Source organism: Lepisosteus oculatus, chromosome 14, assembly GCF_040954835.1.
Source record: "Lepisosteus oculatus isolate fLepOcu1 chromosome 14, fLepOcu1.hap2, whole genome shotgun sequence".
NCBI classification, from domain to species: Eukaryota; Metazoa; Chordata; class Actinopteri; order Semionotiformes; family Lepisosteidae; genus Lepisosteus; species Lepisosteus oculatus.
Genome location: NC_090709.1, coordinates 26,761,998 through 26,781,729, shown reverse-complemented (window position 1 = coordinate 26,781,729; position 19,732 = coordinate 26,761,998). Strand labels below are relative to the sequence as shown.

The 19,732-nt window shown below is 41.8% G+C and overlaps 3 non-coding genes across 3 annotated transcripts; 2 read left to right on the top strand and 1 right to left on the bottom strand.

Annotated features, from left to right (window-relative positions):
- Positions 1–2,624: 2,624 nt before the first annotated feature.
- On the bottom strand, positions 2,625–2,696 carry trnat-cgu (transfer RNA threonine (anticodon CGU)). Its single transcript has one exon. It is a non-coding gene; the product is annotated as a tRNA-Thr (tRNA).
- A 730-nt stretch (positions 2,697–3,426) lies between these two features.
- Positions 3,427–3,520, top strand: trnai-uau (transfer RNA isoleucine (anticodon UAU)). Its single transcript has 2 exons — positions 3,427–3,464; positions 3,485–3,520. It is a non-coding gene; the product is annotated as a tRNA-Ile (tRNA).
- Positions 3,521–14,634: 11,114 nt separating this feature from the next.
- trnak-uuu (transfer RNA lysine (anticodon UUU)) lies at positions 14,635–14,707 on the top strand. Its single transcript has one exon. It is a non-coding gene; the product is annotated as a tRNA-Lys (tRNA).
- The last annotated feature ends 5,025 nt before the right edge of the window (positions 14,708–19,732 follow it).

The window sequence follows — 19,732 nt, the reverse complement described above, 5'->3', positions numbered from 1 at the left end:
GTTGCGAAGATATGGACAAAAGAATATTCGTGCTTGGTCAAACAAATGTCATATAAACGAAAAAGTAAAGGCTGAGAAAGCATTCACAATGTATTTTATACACAAAGCAAGTATTCTCGCGATTCTAAGAGGTATCGTGTAAACGCTACAGGCGTGCCAAAATCGTTTTCGAACTTCAAGCTAACTTTTCCCCGGTTCTGGAGACCAGACCTCTTCTCTGACGAGAAGAAAAGGTCAGGAGCCGCAGTATTTAATGTAAATAAGAGATTTCATTTTTTTTTCTGTGGCGCAGCTAGTACCAAACACTTAATCTCGGGGTTGTGAATTCGAGCTCCACGCTGGTAAGAAATCATATAGGTTATGATAAATGTACTTTTTTAAATAAAAAGTAATATTATAAAACTTTCTCGATACCAGTTTGCAGGTGACATGTTCTTTATAAAAATAATCTTTAGTATGGGATCAATAACCGCGCCTGAACAAATATCGGAAAGAATCGCCTGTCACTAAGGTATTTAAGTAAAGTAGAGATATAATCAGAAAACCTACATATAGGAAATGTTAGTTACTTTGTATGTGCTTTAGCGTTTTCTTTTATATACCGAAAAAAAGGTTCAAGGCGTTATAGTCGCTGTACTCCTCGTAGATAATCTCAACGAAATCACAATACAGTACAGGACACGCAGTGAGGAGCTCACACAACGAATAGTATTGAACATACCAAGCGTAAAGGCACACTGCACATCTGCGAAACATCACATCCTAGTTTAGTTACAGTGAGATTATAGACTGGAAGCTAGGAAGTCTCAGATCACTTTTTTATTAAATGTTCAAGCAAACCCAAATACCTTTGCAAGAGACATTTCAGAATCCCAGTCAAATCCAGTATGATTGCTGGATCCCTCGAATTCGACAATATCACAGATCTGCAGTCCACGTTGTGCAAGACATACCGCCCAGAGCATTTCTAAGACAGGAAATACATTTTCGTTACGAAAAGAGATATACTGTACGTAGAGTGAAATGGTCTGGTACGAGTCCTAAGTTTGAATAGTTCAAAATAGACGAAAAAGGGTAATTACAGACTCTTTCGAAATGTAAGAACATTAAAGCTGTGCGGACCTTATCTTGATTTACCTAGTTTAATCGTTTTCAGAAAGTGTAATTTTATTATTTTATGTACCCTTGACGATTCTACTGATGTTATAAGTGCTCTTGTTTATATTGAATTTATTTTGTTGTTCAAATAAAAAGTAAAAAAAAAACATTCCGGATGCGTCTGCTGTAGAAATAAAATGACATCAAAGGCGTTGTACTGTACGTAGAGTTCTGAAGCCTGTTCCACAGAAGAACTAGCTGAGATGAAACGTTCGATATTCTACTGACAGGGCTATTCCCATCAACTCAGTTTCTTTCTGAAACAACGTTTTCCAAGAAAAACTTACACTTTGCAAAATTTGAAATAAAATACTTGCTTAAAAGTGCAGATTATTTTTTTCCCAAAAACTGTAAAAGGAGAAAACCGACCCGTTGGAGTCTCTGTCGTACCATTGCTCAGTGCGGTCAGGTCGGGACTAAAACGATAGTAAGGTGCTGGTTCAAGCACATCTAGGCACGCCTTTCTCACTGTTCCATCGTGAACATCATCTAGAGAAAAAGTGGCATGTAATGTTTAATACATTATTGGCCTTATTAATAATTTGAGGGAATATAAATGCTTTGCATGTATCGAATTACAGCACGTAACAACTGAGTACCTGAGTCGATATCACCGGGCAATTTCCAATAACGACCAACATCAGAAAATTCAAGAAAAATAAGATTCCGTAATGTAGGGCGGGAGAATTCATTTATACTCCTGTTGCATCTTGAGCTAAACTTTTTTTTTAAAAATATGACGCAGATTTGCTCAAGATACTTGTAATCGCCTTAAAGAGAGTTTTCATGAAAACGTACATCGGCTAGCTCTCCACTGTTAATTGACAGAACTTTTGAAGAAACTGTTCTTATATAAGCAACATACAAATGACACATCTTAATGAACATGAAGGGAAATCTATGAAGTCCGTTTCCGCCAGGGAGTAAAAAAAAACGCGCTATGGTATCTCATTGTATGTCCTTTTTTACTTAAAAAAAAGGTCTTCTTTAGCTCAGCTGGCAAGACCTGGGTTCGAGCCAATGCAGTGAGGCACGAACTAGGGTGGGAGCGGCGAGGGCACAAGCCCTAGAACGCGAATCCGTTACGATAACAAAAGGGCAGACATTGAAATATGGGCTATTTCGAAGTCGCAAATGTGAGATATAAAGTAGGAATTCTGAGTTACTAAGTCGCAATTCTGAGTTGCTAAGTCGGAATTCTGAGATACCATAGCGGTTTTTTTTTTACTCCCTGGCGGAAACGGGCTTCCATAGAAATCCGGGTTGTGAATAACAACTGTCACTACACACGACTGAGTTCTTGAGGCTGGCACCTAAGACAACTCAGCCATCCTGACAAGCAGTGGAGGATGCCCGTTACTTTGTCAAAGGATTATTAACTACTTTTCTTTTCTTATTATTACAGAGATTTCTACATTGCAAGACAATTGACGATTTAGATAAAGGTATATCGTGGCACGCAAACCAGGCACGGACGGGGTTTGAACCCGCGCTCTTCGGTTTACGAAACCGATGCCTTACCACTTGGCCACCGCGCACACAGTTTAGCTTTTTTTCCCATCAAGGCTAATACATTTTGAAAAAAAAAATCTGTGCGCAAATTGCAATGGCAGGAGAAGTAACGAATATAGTTCTTCTGTGGAGCTGGCTTCAGACTCTGCTTATAGCGCCCGTCAAATAAAATAGATATTTTATTTTTACAGGAAGACGCATTCCGAAATGTATCTCTGCAGTTTTAGAAAAGTTTTGAATGGTATATTTTATACAACGCACAAACCGTATTCTAATTGCAGACTGCAGATCTGTGCAGCAATCGTACTACATTTCACTGTGATTCTGAAATACTTCTAGCAAACATATTCAGGTTTCCTTGAACTTTAATAAAAAACTACTTCGCTTTCAGTCTCTGGTGTTACTGTAAAATCGGACGTGATGTTCCGCAGATGTGCAGTGTGCCTTCTTGTCTTATTCAAGTTTACTTGATTTGTGAAACGAAAATACAAACTGGATAGTTTCAGACACATGAAGACTCATAAATGTCACTACAAATGACAAATTTGTAGTGTAAATCCGCCGGGCTGATTTACGTGTCTGACCATCTCTCTCCTCCCACTTCTGCAGTGAGCACTATTTTTTCATTTTCTTCCCTTGTAGTTTCCTCGCTCTTTTACTGTCCCTTTCTCCCACGGAGAGACGGAAAACATGCCGAAATCGTTTTCACCCTGTGTTTGTGCAACGTCAGTGTGTGAAGGGAAAGCAATCTACGTGGCTCCAGTGGCGCAATCGGTCAGCGCGCGGTACTTATACAGCAGTGCACAGCGGAGTCATGCCGAGGTTGTGAGTTCGAGCCTCACCTGGAGCAGTGTGGCCTGTCTTTAGCTACCGAAAGCAACCGTCCACTTTAGATACTGTTACTTATAGGTCGTCCTTAACACCTTATCTAACGGGATTGTAGCTTGTTAGGTGTTTGCTGGAGATCCAGTCTAAATTAACATTAAAGGAACAGGTAAAGGTTTATTCCACGTCACACCCGAAGAAGGGTCCACGTTGTGTTTCCTTCTCCTTTCAGCATGGAATAAACCTATACTTTTTTTATTAGTCCCTATACCTATACTTTTTCCTTTGCCGCTGACGCAGGTCACTACTTAAATTCCCATCAGCTGTGGACCCCCAGCTGATCTCTACACAGATAGATGAGAGATATCTTCTTAGACGAGAGGTCTACTGGGACTAAGGGAGCACGATGGGGTACCGAAGACTTGAAAAAGCTCTCGCATTAGATTCTGTTTTTGTTGTTTCCCAGATTTGTTTTTAATGTTCTTTTTGTTTTGAAGTTGTTCCTTTAAGTATTTGTTTATTTTATTTTCTGTAGTCGTTAGACTACTACAGTGATTTACCTAGGTTCCCGGAAGGCTTCTCACATCGTGGTTGTTGTGTTTTTGGGTTACAAGTATTTTTTTTCTATTGATAGGACCCCACGCATTACTGTGGGACTAGTTAACTTAAGTTCTTACATTGTACCTGAAATTACCACATAAACTACTTCTCTGTTTTTCTTTTTTTTAAATAAAGGCACAAATGATGTTTTTTTTTTTCTTGCAGCTGATTGGCAATGACCCTACAACGGGTCATTGCAACGAACGTGGCCGCTGAAATTTGTCAGCAGCTCCATACTAAACCTGTTCTCAATTGCAACAAACCTAAAATAACATATGCTGCCCATTAGATGTTACCGATGTAGGAGACTAACTTAAACCACCTCTTCACAGGGTTTATGTAATTCAGTAGAGGAACAGTTGATCGCATTTGAACTGTTCTGAATGTAGTGGAAATAATATAGTCACAAAGTAACGAACATACGCACCACTTGCTTGAAATATTTACTGTAGCTAAAATTGTTTTCTAGACACCACAACTATTCACAATGAATTTGATGAATACATGTCTTTATTAATAAAAGTGTAATTTATTAATAATTAAGATTAATGTATATCTTTATTAGTAGCTGTATTACCGGTAATGCATGTACAGTCCTTAATATGGGATAGTGAACTTTCAGGTATCCTGGGGAGGTAAGAAAACTGAAATGAAGGAAATACATATTTAAAGGGGGTGTAAGTCTTAAATGTGTTCTGTTACATCTGGGTGTTAACTGAATAGATTGTATTACTTATTGTGATTTGACACATGTCTGTCTCAGGAGACAGCAGAAAAATTGAGGAATTTGCAGGTACAGAAAATAACTTGAACTGAACAGGCAAATGTAAGGTTATGTTAAAGAAAAATAAACTTAGTCACCTTTTTCAACATGATTATTTAAGACAGTTTATCGGAACCGTATCTCTCCTCGATTCTGTGGCTGTGGTCCAACAGTAACGGTGGTGAAACAAGCAGAATGTGCGGAAAGAATTGGAGACGTAACGGGAGACTCATCCAGTCGATAGAAGGGTTGTGTACGCTGAGAAGTGTAGTTTAAAAGCTTAACGAGCCAGGGAGGAGTCAAACCTGCAATCTTCTGAGCCAAAGTCAAACACATTAATCATTGCACCACTGGCTCTGATACCCTAAAGCCACCACTGTGAGCTTTGTGCTACTATTAGTAATACTGTAGCACTCCGGTGTTCACAACAGCCCCCCACCACCAGGAACTCAAACCCAGGCTTCCTGCATCACTCAACAGGGACCTAGCCTGTTGAGCTAAAGAGCAATCTCCCTTCAGTCCTGCGGCTGTGGCCCTGCTATTACAGGGAAGGGCAGTGACATCACCGCTCTGGTAAGCCGGCTCTTACACACTCAATGGTGGCCGTATGCGTTACACTCTCCCCCGCTTAACTCACCAACCTCAGCAAAGGGCTATCCCATCCCACTGCTGACACCAATGTAACACTCCAGGGTTCACATGGGCATCCTCGCCACTGCCACATCAGGTCAGTCCCCCACCGTCAGGGACTCAAACCCAGACCTCTGGCATCACTCAACAGGGACCCAGCCTGTTGAACTAAAGGGAGACCGTCCCTAAGCTCAAGCGGCTGGGTCCCTGTTGAGCTATGGTGGCGGTCGCAGGTTTGAGTCCCCGACAGTGGGGGGCTGACTTAAGTGGCAATGGCAAGGGTGCCCACCTGAACCCCCAACCATTACAATACTATACATCGCTCCAGTCCAAATTTTCTCAATTAGATTCATGTGCTTTCTACTTGTATTTAGCTACTAGGTCTTTCGTTTGGTCTGTTTTAAAAATAGCATCTCAAACGATTTTATGTGTCATGCTGAAATTCACACACGGGGGATGTCACATGAAAGACAATCACAGATAAGATGTTGCATTTAAAAAGAAATCCAGAGTGGCAGTAGAAAACAAAGCCTTATACACGAGATGCAAGTGCTCTACCACTGAACTAAACTGATAGGCACTTTTGCCTGCAGCTCTTTAATTGAGTTAGGGAGAGTGAAGGGTCTACACAGTGTACAATTTAAAGGTCGAAGCAAGACAATCTGATGCGAGGAGAATTCACAAAAGGAGCCTCTGCTTTATCGTTTACTGAGCATTCAATGAACATCTAAGTGAAAGACATATTCACTATTTTCACTTTTTGTTTAAAGAACACTTTTATCACGTTCTGCACTCCCGGTGTTTAACGGTGTTCTTTTCTACACTCCTGATTTGAGGATACCCAGGTAAACAAAATTCCGATATATTGAATAGTATTTATGTTTACATTTATATTCACTCGTGCCAAAAGCTTGTGTTCTCTGCATATATCAGGATGTGGAAAGAGGCCCAATCACATCTGGAGTAGATAGTATTTAGGTCAAAGCTAATTCAAAGTGCATCTCTGGGTGTGTTTGAATTACCTACGTGTTTGACTGAAGGACAAGCTCACGGTGCCATAAAAATTGACACTCGTCATCTTTTCTTCTACATTCACAGGTTTTACGCTAAAGACAAAAAAAATTTTTTTGTCGTTTTCATGCCAGCTGGCACTAATTATTCTGCACTGACAGGGAAGATAAGTATTTTATCTATCACAATATGTGTGGAATTTGTTTTTAAAAAAGTTGTTCCAGAAATGAACACTTCCATTAAAGTTAAGGCAGACACCTGTTGCTGTCCACAACGACCAACTCTGCATGGCAAGAGAGGAAGAAAAGCACTGTGGTGATTTGGACCCAGAAACTTATTTACTAGACATGCACGTTAACCAGCTAAGCCACAGCACCAAAAGAACACTATCCTTTTACAGCCTCTTAGACACACCGCTCTGAGATACCTGCGTTCTGTGTGCGCTGAGCCTGCTCGCTGAGCAAGTGATGAGAAATGGCTTTTATCTGGTAATTTCAAGTCCAAGGAGCTCAATATGCTTTTTATGTTTGACATCTTCAAGGAAAATGGTGAAATCGCAGGTGGAAGAGGAAAATGATCCTTGAGTAGAGGAAATACGACCATCTTGAGCACTAACTCATGTCAGGAGGCTAACTTCTGGGATGAGGTGGTGGGGTGGTAAGGCGATGGACTACTAATCCATTGTGCTCTGCACATGTGGGTGTGAATCCCATCCTTGTGAAGTTCAGCAGTTGACAGATGTGCCTTTTTAAACTGGGTGTGCTTTCGTTTCGTCTTTCGCTCCTGTACTACAGCAGTAATATTTCTAGATGTGCATGAACATGGTATAGTAGGCTGACGGCAGGAACACGTGGCCCACAAGCAGTGACAGTATCAGAGGTGTCTGCAGTGTGTTGGTTTGTGAGCACTAATAAAATAACTTGCCGTGGAAGCACGTGTGCCTGCATTAATACAGCTCCATTGAGCAGAAAAAGCAACACAAACACCGACTTGTCAACAGGAAGTTTCCGTAGCTGAAAACACAGCCATTGTGCTCCAGGTGAAGCTTGTGTCGCAGGATGTGGGTCATTGAGGCAGAAACAGGCTGTGATTGATTAGGTTATGTTGAATTCCAGGATGGTGTCAATGTTGCCTCTCACTCAAGGGGGTGACTGCAGTTGTCCCAATTAATACAGGAACAGTCAGTAAAAACAGTCAAACCCAAGTCGTTCAGGGAGCAATTAGGTATCGAGACTTGGAGGTGTGAGGAGTCGCTGAGCCAGTTTTAGCCAGACCAAGGGGTGAACTGATAAGGTTCCATGACACCTAGCTCAGCACTCCCACACCTCTCAAACAACACAAGCTTCCTCCTGGAAAAATACTGGGCAGACCTGATTCTGACAGGGACAGTGGAAACCCCCCTGAAAGGGATTGGCTAAGGAGAGGGATAAAAAAGACCTGAGACAGAACAGAGGGGGCTCCCGATTCCCACTGGATCCTGGAGACGACACAGGCAGCACAAGGAAGCTGCAGGGTGCAAGACCCCGCTGCAGAGTGCAAGACCCCGGAGGAACTCCGCAGAGACTTCTAATACCTGGAGGCAAGGATCTACTGGTTCAGTAACTGACGACAACGAGAGACATTGGCATTGGAACAGAGGTACTGTACAGAGACTTTTAACACCTGAAGGTGAGGAACAAGGAAACTGGCACAGTTAGCCGATTCAAACTGAGAGGAATGTAATATAGTCGCAGAGGATTTCTATTGTTACCTGAACAGAGACTGGGGAAATAGGACTGGGCGATACCCCTCTCCTCAAAGTGGGCCATCAGAGACTACAGGTACTAAGCAGAGACGATCGAGTAACCTCTCTTATGTATTTTACAGAAAAGACTGCTGCCCCTCTGTATTCATTTTGACCCTGGGAAGGACCTTTTGCTGCTGTGAATTCTGTTTTCGTTGTGTTTTTGGGTGACAGTGAATGTGAATGTAGTTGGAAAATAAAAAGGGCACTTATACAATACAAATGCTTGTCGCTGGTCTGTGTGTGCATTGGTGATTCTGGGAGACAAACAAAGCCTGTGGTAATGTAGAGGGGCCCTAGCACCCCGTTTGTATTACTAGGTGGTGTAGATGTACACGAAGCAGGAACATCCCTCGCCCTTGGGTTCACTTTACTGTGACACCTTCTTCATCTATGTTTTTTGAGTGCACTGCAAATGATCTTAGTATCGAAATGCCGTCCCACATAATCGATCCAAACAAGCTGCTTTACAGAGGAGCACTGCCGGAGCTTATCGTTGGCAAACTGAAGACCAGGCCGACCTCTTCTGTGACTCTTGAACACTAAATCTCAAGGTTGTGAATTCAAGCTCCACGCTGGCGGGAAATTCCATAGGTAATGATCACATTTTCTTGCATGCTAATCAAAAGAAATATTAAGAAACTTTTCCCGATACCAGTTTTTTAGAAAAGTAAAGGCACACGGCACATGTGTGCCACATCACGTCCGAGTTTAGTGACAACTACCTCAGAGATTGTAAGCTGGGTAGTTTCAGATTAGATCACTTTTTTTTTATCAAAGGTTCAAGCAAACCTGAATACTTTTGCAAGTGACATTTCAGAATCCTAGTCAAATCCAGTACGATTGCTGGATCCTTCGAATTCGACTGAACTATAGCACAGATCTGCAGTCCACCATTAGAATACTGTGGGTGTGTTGTATAAGCCATACCGCCCAAAATAGTTCTAAAACGGGAGATGCATCCTCATTTAGGAATGTGGTATAAAGTGAAATGGTCTGGGAAGAGTCCTACGTTTGAACAGTTCAAAATAGACGTAAAGGGGTATATACGGACTCTTTCGAAATGTAAGAACAAGCTGTGCGGACCTTATCTTTATTAACGTCGTGTAAACGTTTTTCATAGAGTGTAATTGTATTATAGCATGTGCCCCTGAAGATTTTCTTGATACGTTATATGTGCTCTTGTTTGTATTGTATGTAGTTTTGTTGTTCAAATAAAACGTAAAAGACACAACTTTCCGGATGCGGCTGCTGTAAAAATAAAATGACATCAAGGGTGCTGTATGCAGAGGTCTGAAGCCTGTTTCATTTAAGAACTATATCCAGAGGTGTTAAAGAAGTCTAGATCTCACTACGAGAATGGCAGCATCTCAAAAAAAGCAGGTGCAGTTCGTTACACAGTCGTAATGCCACTAAGTCGGACCAGAAGAGCGAAAGCCACCTGGCTTTCTCTGAGCAAGTAATGTGACAAAGAGACACAGTACAGTGGTAACCGACCCTCTTCCAACTGACTTCAAAGGGGAGGGAGCTGCTTTTTGGCAGTCTCTCGAGAAACTAAGCAAAGTGTTTAAAGATACTTTGTCAGCTTGACATCAAGGCAGAAAACAAAAACTTTCTTGCGTCCACTCAAACCAAATGCGGTTTGCCACCTTTTGCGTTATGCAGGGAATGACGTCTGCCGAGATCACTTTTGAGTCAATGCAAATCGTAGTGTGCCCTCCATTTTAATGTTGGTTGTGCTAGTGCTGCTTCTGTCTGTGAAACTTTATGCAATCAAGGCATTTAATGTTTTTTTAATAATTGGAAAAAAATTTACTATTTTTTTTCTTAAATATTGATGGTTTAAAAACTTATTTAATGTGAAACGGTCATTGTGATTATAAAATGGTCAAAATGTTAGTGAAGAAATCAGTAATGTGAGGAAAGGTGAATTGTGGGAGCCTCTTGACTCCCCATGTCGTGCTGTGTTTCTCTCTCATTCTACTTGGAGTGGTGCCGTCGCTTCTGGATAAAGTCTGTCTTGGGTCATTCCGGACAAGTCAGGTATGACTGTGCTTCACCACAAGAAGAGACACCTCACTTGCGAGGATCCCAACAGTATATTTCCCCTTTCAGAGCCCATGGGAGTGAATTTCATACACAATTAAAAAAGCCTAATTTTATTTAGAGGCTTCAGACACTTTTTTAATTAAAAAAGTGACCTGAAATGCCTTAGCTTTCAGGTTTGCTAGAACCTGTAATAATAAAGTGGTCTCAAACTTTCATTGTCTGATGTAGCTGTCTCTAAAGTTGGACATGATGTTTTGGAGATGCTGAGATATTGAGAAGAACTCAACTACATGGTGAGAAGTCTGGGTTCAGCACCAGCAGATGGTGAAAAACTCTTAGCTGACCCCCACCTAATTTGAACGCGCAACTTTCTGAGCTAGAATCAACTACACTACCACTGTGCCACACCCTATAGTCTTCTTTAGCTCCCCAAAGGAGAAAAATCAGTGTCCCAAAAAAAGTGCTTCCCGAAATGTCTTTAACAGAAAGGAAAATTTAGACAGGCTTCCATTTCTGCATTAAGAACTGTTTGTGCTGTCCTGTAATTGAGGAAATTTACCACCTAAATCAGCAAAGAGTTCTACGTTTGAATAGTTCTAAATAGACGTAAATGGATATTTACAGACTCTTTCGAAATGTAGGAACATGAAAGCTGTGTGGACCTTGTTTTTATTTACTTTGTTTAATAGACTGTCACGATTATAGTCCCCCCTCCTTAAGGGTGCTCCAGCCCTTTCACTTGTCTTTATTCTGTGCACCTGCTCCCTATCCCCAGCCCACCTTAAAAGCCAGGTGCTGACGCTCATCCGGGCTCTGCTCTGATTTCCATATCATGCGAGTCTGGGACCAGGGAGCGCCTGGTCCCGTTAAGGTTTTAACCTCTGTTCCCGTTCCTGTTCCCCGTCCGCCGGTTCTGACCCGGCCTTCGTGGTTTTTAATCCTTCTTCTGATGGATCTCCTGGTTTTGGACTTACCCTTGTGTTTTGGATTTTCCCTAAGGAGTACTCTCGGATTGTTCGCCTCGGCCACACCTCCCCCGTGCACCAGCGCACCTTGGACACGCCCCCTTGTCTTCAGCCCCGTTTTCCTGCATGACGTTTCCCTAGTGTCTCCCCACTCCGTCGGACTGTCCTCCGCATAGGGTCCGGAAAGAACTGTTCGTTACATAGACATTCAAGGCATTCTAGTCGCTGTACTCTAAATGAAATCACAGTACAGTACAGGACATGCAGTGAGGAGCTCACGCAACGAATACTCTTGAACGCAACAAAAGTAATGGCACACGGCACATCACGTCCGAGTTTAGTGACAACTACCTCAGAGATTGAAAGCTGGGTAGTTTCAGATCACTTTCGATCTTAGTATCGAAGTGCCGTCTCCCACATAACCGATCCACAGAAGAACTGTATCCAGAGGTGTTAAAGAAGTCGAGATCTCACCATGAGAGGGGAAGCATCTCAGGAAAAGCAGGTGCACTCGGTTCCATAGTCATAGCGCCACTGTCGGACAAGAGCAAAACCCACCCGGCTTCCTCCGGGCAAGTAATGAGACAAAGAGACAGGACACAGTGGTTAGTGTGGCTGAGTGGTCTAAGGTGCTGGATTAAGGCTCCAGTCTTGTTGGAGGTGTGTGTTTGAATCCCACTGCTGCTAAGAGTTTTTGTGTTACAACCACCAAGTGGAGCAATGTGTTAAAAGCTACTTTATCAGCTTAACATCAAAGCAGGGAGAAAAAAGTGTTTCTTCTTCTCAACACAAATTCTTTTTTCCACCTTCAGCAGGGAAGTTTGTCTACCAAGATCACTTTTGAGTCAGTGCAAATCACAATGCGCCCTCAATTTGAATGTCGGTTGTGCTCCTTTTATCTGTGAAACGTTAATGTTCTGCATTTTCAAGTCGAGTCATCCTCAGGGGTAGAGCTGATTAAGTCTTTCCGCATAGCGCTCCATCAGAAATAACTTGTCTAAGTTCCAAAGAGATTGTGGGTTTCACTTCAAGCAATCATAAAGCATACCTCACATGTCAGATCTAAATGGGGAATTTGTTGGTTACAAAGCTGAACGTTTTTCCATGTTCTGCTAGAGTATCCACTGGCTTGCCTTTATCAGCTGTCTTGGAAAGATAAGCTGTGCTTCGTCTCAGGAAAAATCATTAGTACTGTCATTTTATTCTGTGCATATGGCCGATATTTAAAGTATATAAAAATCACGAGTTCATAGATTTATCCAAATATCAACGGCACCTTGTAAACCTGTGATAAGAATTCCTTCAATCCAATAGTTTCACTCCAGGGAAAAGGCAGGGAAACATAGAGAATTCTTATTTAAAGACAACATCCGTATTGGATTGCATGTCAGCAGGCATCACTCAGAATTCCTAATATGATTTTGAATTCAGTTTTGCAGTTCTTCAGTGTTTTACTACTTTCAGAGAGTCCTTTATTGAGCTTGCTGAAGCAGAGAAGCGACATAATCACAGATGTGACCAGTTTTTCTGCTGTTTCTGGTTAATAATGATTATTATTTTGTATTTTGATTAGTATTTTTCGTAGCGTTCTTCCTCAGCTTTTAAGTTATTTGGTGAGCAAGAACCACTGAGAACGAGTCTGAATCAATCAAGAACATATACGGTACTGCTGTCCTGTGTACAACTGCTTCGTCCTAATTGAGCTTTTCAGTGTTGAAGAAGATGTTTCCAATTTCGATTGCTTGTTTCAGAGGATGTGCTACAAGATCACAGATTCATTTGAAAAGATTTGGAGATGTATTGGCTGGGATTCAAAACTGGCTCAATTGCATGAAGGCACCTATACTCAGCAACAAGAGGAAAGGAGAAGGGGCCAGAGGTAGTGTGGCTGAATTGTCTAATATGCTGGATTTTAGGCTCCACTCTCTCAGGGGCGTGGGTTTAAATCCCACTACTGCCCAATGTTTTAAGACCTTACTTCCTGTGATTTGTAATATGGTCAGTAAAAGCACTTTATGTAAGTATTTCTTATGTCAGCGTTACAAGTCACTTACTGCTCCACAGGTCCGGGGTTCAATCCCTGGCATCTTCAGGTGTTTTATATTACTGTACTCACATCGCAATCTTCTGTTGAGTGAGAACTCTTTGCTCGTGTTCAAAGAGAGCCAGGTTTACACAATTAAATGCAGTTTACACAATTAAACTCGACGTGCTGCAGGGTTGCGCTGCTATTTTAAATGTACCTCTTTTAGTTCTGTTAAATCCTAAATTATTTGAACTAATAATTTAGTTCAAAGTCAGGAAATCCAGAGATTGCTTCACACTTGTCGTGGCTGTTGCAGAAAACACCTGTTGAATCTCACCCGGGATTTCTTGATTGATCATTCAGCGAGCGAATCCTCCTTCTGAACTCAGCACTAAACTGAAAGCTTCACGAACTCCTCACTCCGTGTCCTGTACTGCTCTCGTGTAGATGTGAAGCACAGCCGTAAACACCTTGAACTTTTTCCGTTTGTTAAGGAAAATGCAAAAGAGCATGACAAGTATTGATCATATAAAAAAATATCCATGGCACAACTCGAGAAAGTACTGAAGGACAACACATCGACTTTTGATGATTACAAGAGATTCAAGAAACACAATCGTCCGCACCTGGGTTTGGATCCTGAACGCTAGAGTTAAAAGAACATAAGCGACGGATATGACCTATAAACTCTCTTAATTGTCTTATAGTTTATGAAATAAAACAATTTCTAAATGAATTCTAACTGTTGATAGACGATTTATTGAATTTTAACAAAATCACAATTACAACCTTTTTCGGTTAAACTGTTATTCACATGCTCTAACGTAAATAAACGTTAGTGTCTTCCGGTGTGTGAGTCAATTTCTCCAAAAAAATATTTGTTAGTCTGGCGGGAGGCTGTGCAAGGTGTAAATAAATAGAATTTCTAAAAGACAGGCTCCCTAAGCTTAACATCAAGGCTGTTTTCTCTACAAAAATGCTCTTTAAATTTCAGCACTGTTGCAACTCCCTTTATAAAGGGTGTGCACACGTATACAACCAAGGCATTGAAAGTTTTTTTTTTAATTATTGTTCCAAAAAATGTTCCATTTGTTTTCTTTTTAATGTTGTTGATTAAAAGATTTTATTAAATGTGAAAAAAATCTGAATGTGAAAAAAGGTCAAAATGCTATTGAAAAAAATCAGTAATGTGAGGAAAGATGGACTGTGGGAGCCCCTTAACTACCCATGTCATGCTGTATTTCTCACTCATTCTACTGGGAATGGTACACGTGACTTGCGAGGATCCCGACAGTGTTGACTTTCTTTCAGAGCCCGGATAGCTCAGTCGGTAGAGCATCAGACTTTTAATCTGAGGGCCCAGGGTTCAAGTCCCTGTTCGGGCGGATGTGCTGTTCTTAAGTCTATTGTGAATGTCATTCTAAATAGTCTTTTATCTTTCACTCTTCTAGCTGTACTGTGGTTATTTTAAATGTCCATTACTTGTATTTACAGTAGTGTATTTAGTGTTTCATTTCACAAACCGAAAATATTCAAGTAGATCTTGTCACTCTACTCCACGTCATTATCTAAATTAAATCACAGTAGAGTACAGGACACACAGTGAGAGGCTCACACAGTGAGTACTCTTGAATACGACAAGAGGAAAGGCACACTGCACATCTGCAGAACATCACGTCCGAGTTTACAGTGACAGCAGAGGTTGGAAGCGAAGTAGTTTTTTATTACTCGCTCGCTGAACGATCTCTCAAGAAACCTCGGTTGAGATTTAACGGGTGTCTAATAATCACGTTCAAAAAGGTGACGATGTTTTTTTTTTTAACTAGGTAGCCTTAATGGCATCGCGGTGTGAGTAGATCTTAAAGCAGCTGCAGACAGAGTACCCGTAATGGCAACACGTTTCTGCTTTGAGTTCGGCTTTTCTTATTTCTTCTGCAGAACCAGTGGTATCGGAATATACTGATCCGCATAAGAAGCGCTTTCGGGTTCTGATCATTTTTATTGAGCGCTGCTCTAAACTTTACATTTGCTCGGGCTAGTTTTCCCCATGAAAAAAAGACATATCCCTAATTACATGATTTCACTTTTTTTCTTATCAACGAGTAGAAAGAAATAAAATATATACTTCATTATAAGTACCACAGGCAAGATGCCGTTGCGTTCAGGTCGCAGTTACCCCTGGAGACGTTTGTTAAAATCTCACTTCTAATAAAGAGGTCTTTCTCGTTAGAGTAGAAACGATAGAAGCCTTAAGCGGGGGAAAAAAACACAACATCTCGCATTTCACGTGTTTAATGTTAACTGTCTCAGTGGTTGCTTTGGTGATTGATGGCTCTTCTCCCTCGCAGGGTGACGGCAAACGTCCTCAGGGAGGGAGTCTCCCATGCACGGCTTGTCTTTATCAAGAGCTGAGACAACAGAAACAGACTTCCAACTGACATTAATTACTTCTTGAGCGTTTATGACCGTCTTTAAAAGTTGAGAGCAGGTGAAAAAGTCTTTGGAAATGAGGAAATGACTGCCGACAGTAAACAGAGCTGACGCTCAGCTGCAGACAAGCGCTCCTCGTTAGTACAGTATAGTGCTGAGTACCCCCGCTTGTTGCGCGGGAGACTGGGGTACGTTTCTGTGACAGGGCGCTGGTTTAATTTTTTAACAACCTGACTTCACTTAAAAAGTGTGTACTGTGTACTACGTTTCGGACTAGTTAGTGCGGTAGAATATGGAGATCATCTCCAGCTTTGAGCTCAACTGCAACAAGAAGTCATGCTAAATGTAGTTTAGTGAGTAGACATCGCGAGACAACAGAACGAGAGTAGAAAGCAGGAATATAAGGTGTAAGGGCATGATCTGTGTAGTTAACAAAATAGTTAAAATAATATTAAAACGTCTCTTTATTAAGATACACAACATTTATGGCGACGAGAGATGAGTGCTTGACGGACTCAAAGCGAGCAGAACACTGCAGATTTTAGTTCTCTTGCTGGTAGAAACGAACTTTTGAATTTTCTGACTGTTCGTTTAGCTTGCCCATTGGAAGATATGGCAGCCGCGCCGAGAAGCTTTGCTTATGCCCGGCTTTTTTCACCGCTTCTACTGAACCTCGTAGCTCCGGATTTGTATACGGAATACAAGATATGGATGGAGTCGTACAGATTTTTTTTAAATAGCCGGTGGATCTACAGAAGCTCAGGATGCCGTGAGACGTGCTACATTACTGCACTGTATCGGGGCTCCCGTGCAGCGGATTTTCGCCAATCTCCCTGGAGAAAAAGGTACATATGAACAGACTGTAGCTGCCTTAGACGCTTACTTTACACCGCGGAGAAATGTGGTTTTGGAACGGCATAAATTTAGGCAGAGAACTTAGTCTCAGGACGAATCTGTTGATGCTTTTGTGACTGCACTAAGAGAATTGGCTAAATCTTGTGACTTTGGAGTATTGGAAACTGACATGTTAAGAGATCAACTTGTGGAAAAATGTGCACATAAGAGACTATAAATTGCTGCAGGAGGAAGGGCTGACTATAGAAAGAGCTCTTACAGTCGCTAGAATTCATGAAGCAGCTCAAGCAGAATCAAGAATGCTTTCTGACCACAGTGACAAAGTGACACTGAACGGGGCGCTCGCTCAAACTTTACAAACAAAAGCCGAGCAGCAGGACACAGTCATGCTAGAGAAACAGAAGAAGAGGGGACGGCTAACATTACATGTTACAGGTGCGGACTAACAACGCACAAAGCAGATGAATGCGGAGCGTGAACAGCAAAATGTCTACACTGCAAGAAAACAGGACATTGTGCACATGTCTGCAGAACATCACGTCCGAGTTTAAGGACAAGTATACCTTTTATTGTTGTTGCTGCATCCAGGCGATGTAAACCAGATTCAGAAAAAAATAATTTGAACAACCTTATTCCCATGCTTACTCAAAGGCGCGTTGGCCAAGTGGTAAGGTGTTGGCCTCGTAAACTGAAGAGCGTGGGTTCAAGCCCCACCTGTGCCTGTTTCATTTGTCACCGCTTTCCGTTAGTTTCAAAGTCTTAAAAAAACTTGCAATGTAGGGATCTCAATAGTAAGAGAGCATAACTGTCGCCAGTGATTAGTATTCGTGCATATCCTGCCTTGTTTTTTAGTCGACAAAGCTTATCTCTCTTCACACCCATCTTCTGAATGATCGCCTCAGCATTGGGAAGGAACGTGCGCTTGGTACAGCCCCAGACTCCATGGTCTGATCACAAACAGATCTGGTGAGCTGTCAGTCCAGGTTGGAAGTAACGTTCGAAAGCACTAAAAATCTGACTTAGGAACGAGAAGACCATGTTTTTTTATACGAGTAAACGATAAAATAATATACTGCCTGCAAGACTATGTCAAGTTCAAGTTCAAATTCAAGTTAAAAGTTCAAGTTTATTGTCATTATACTCATACGCAGGTATATGGAATAACGAAATGGTATTTAGCTAGCTCTCGGACATAAGTAGTACAAAGAAAAAATCACAACAACAATACAATTGTATAACAAAAGAAAGAGACAACAGCCGATGTGCAAAAAACAACAACAGGCAGTGTGCAAAACAACAAAAAGGTAACAGGTTATGTGCAAAAATATGCATCAAAAGAATGAAATAAAGGGATAGAAATGATGGGGAGTGAGCTTTTGACATGTATGGTAGAGGTAGATTTTCAATGTGTGTTTGGGTTTTTGGTAAGAAAGAAGGCACCGTGAGGTTCAGATCATACGTGAGAGGTGAGGAGAGAGTGAGAGAGGCTGGGAGTTTAATAGTTTGATAGTGCGGGGGTAAAAACTGTTTCTGAGTCTGGTAGTCCGGACCCGAATGCTCCGGTACCATTTTCCATGTCATGCTAAACGCCATAAATTGTGTTCGTCCAGTCATATCAATCGTTCTAAAGTTACGGAAAATCGGATGTGACTGGTACAATCAGCACACATTTTTCAGGATAGCCAAGCGGTTTAAAACAGCAAATTCACAGCTTCGTGTCTTTTAAGCTTTGTGTTTCGCTCTCCAAATAGAGGCACGGGTTCAAATCCCACTCCCGACAGTCAGGCGTTTTACCCTGACTTTTTTATCTGTCTTTACACTGTTTCAGTGTTGTTGTGCTCGCTCACAATCACAGTACGAGGAAAATGGAGAAACTGCTTAGCAAAAACATAACGGACAGAAAAAAGCTTCGTAAACATGTGAATGTGATTAGCAGCAGTAAGGTATGCATTCAAATGTTTAAGGCTGATTTAAAAAAGCAGCAGAAGAAAGGTGCAGCACAATGCAACACAATTTGTGAGAATTCGCGGGTTTTTATGCTGCTTGGACTTCTTTCAAGCCTATGAGGTGACCCCCGTTTTATTTTCATTTTCAAACTTCAGAACCGAAAAACAAAAAGGTTTCATGTGTGACAGCATTCCGTTGCAAATACCGTTTCCACGATGTATTCAGCGACGGGAATGAAATATTTTAGTGCTGGCTCTGCTTTAAAAAAAACACTATTGTTCCAACCCCCAAAAAGACAAAAGTGGCATGCCTGAATAATTACCGCCCAGTAGCATTAACATCTGTGGTGATAAAATGCCTGGAGAAGCTGGTGTTGTCACACATCAACTCCTCCATCACAGAGTCCCTGGACCCCCTGCAGTTCGCCTACCAGAGCAACAGATCAGTGGATGATGCTGTCTCCCTGGCTCTGCATACAGCCTTGGAACACCTGGACACTAAGAACACGTATGTGAGAATGCTGTTTTTGGACTACAGTGCAGCATTCAATTCCATCATACCCAGTCAACTGGTGACAAAGCTCAGGGGATTAGGTCTGTGCAACTCTGTCTGCAACTGGCTGCTGGACTTTCTTATCGAGAGACCACAGGTGGTGCGGATAGGCAATAAAACATCAACACCACTCACCCTGAGCACTGGAACCCCACAAGGCTGCTGTCTGAGTCCAAGGTTGTACTCCCTATTTACTCACGACTGCACAGCAAGACACAGCAACAACCACATCATTAAGTTTGCCGATGACACCACTATAATAGGACTGATCAGTGATGATGACGAGTCCACTTACAGGGATGAAGTTGTACAGCTGCTTCGGTGGTGTCATAGCAATAACCTGGACTTGAACATAAAGAAAACGAAAGAGCTAATAGTGGACTTTCGGAGACACAGGCCACACACTCACAGCCCACTCAGTATTGATGGAACGGAAGTGGAAACAGTCACCAGCTTTAGGTTTTTGGGAATTCACATCTCTAAAGATCTAACCTGGACTGTGAACACTGACTCTATCATGAAGAAGGCTCAGCAGCTCCTTTATTTCTTGAGGTGCCTCAAGCGATGGGGGATGCCAATACATGTGTTGGTGAACTTCTACCGCTGCACTATCGAGAGCGTCCTCA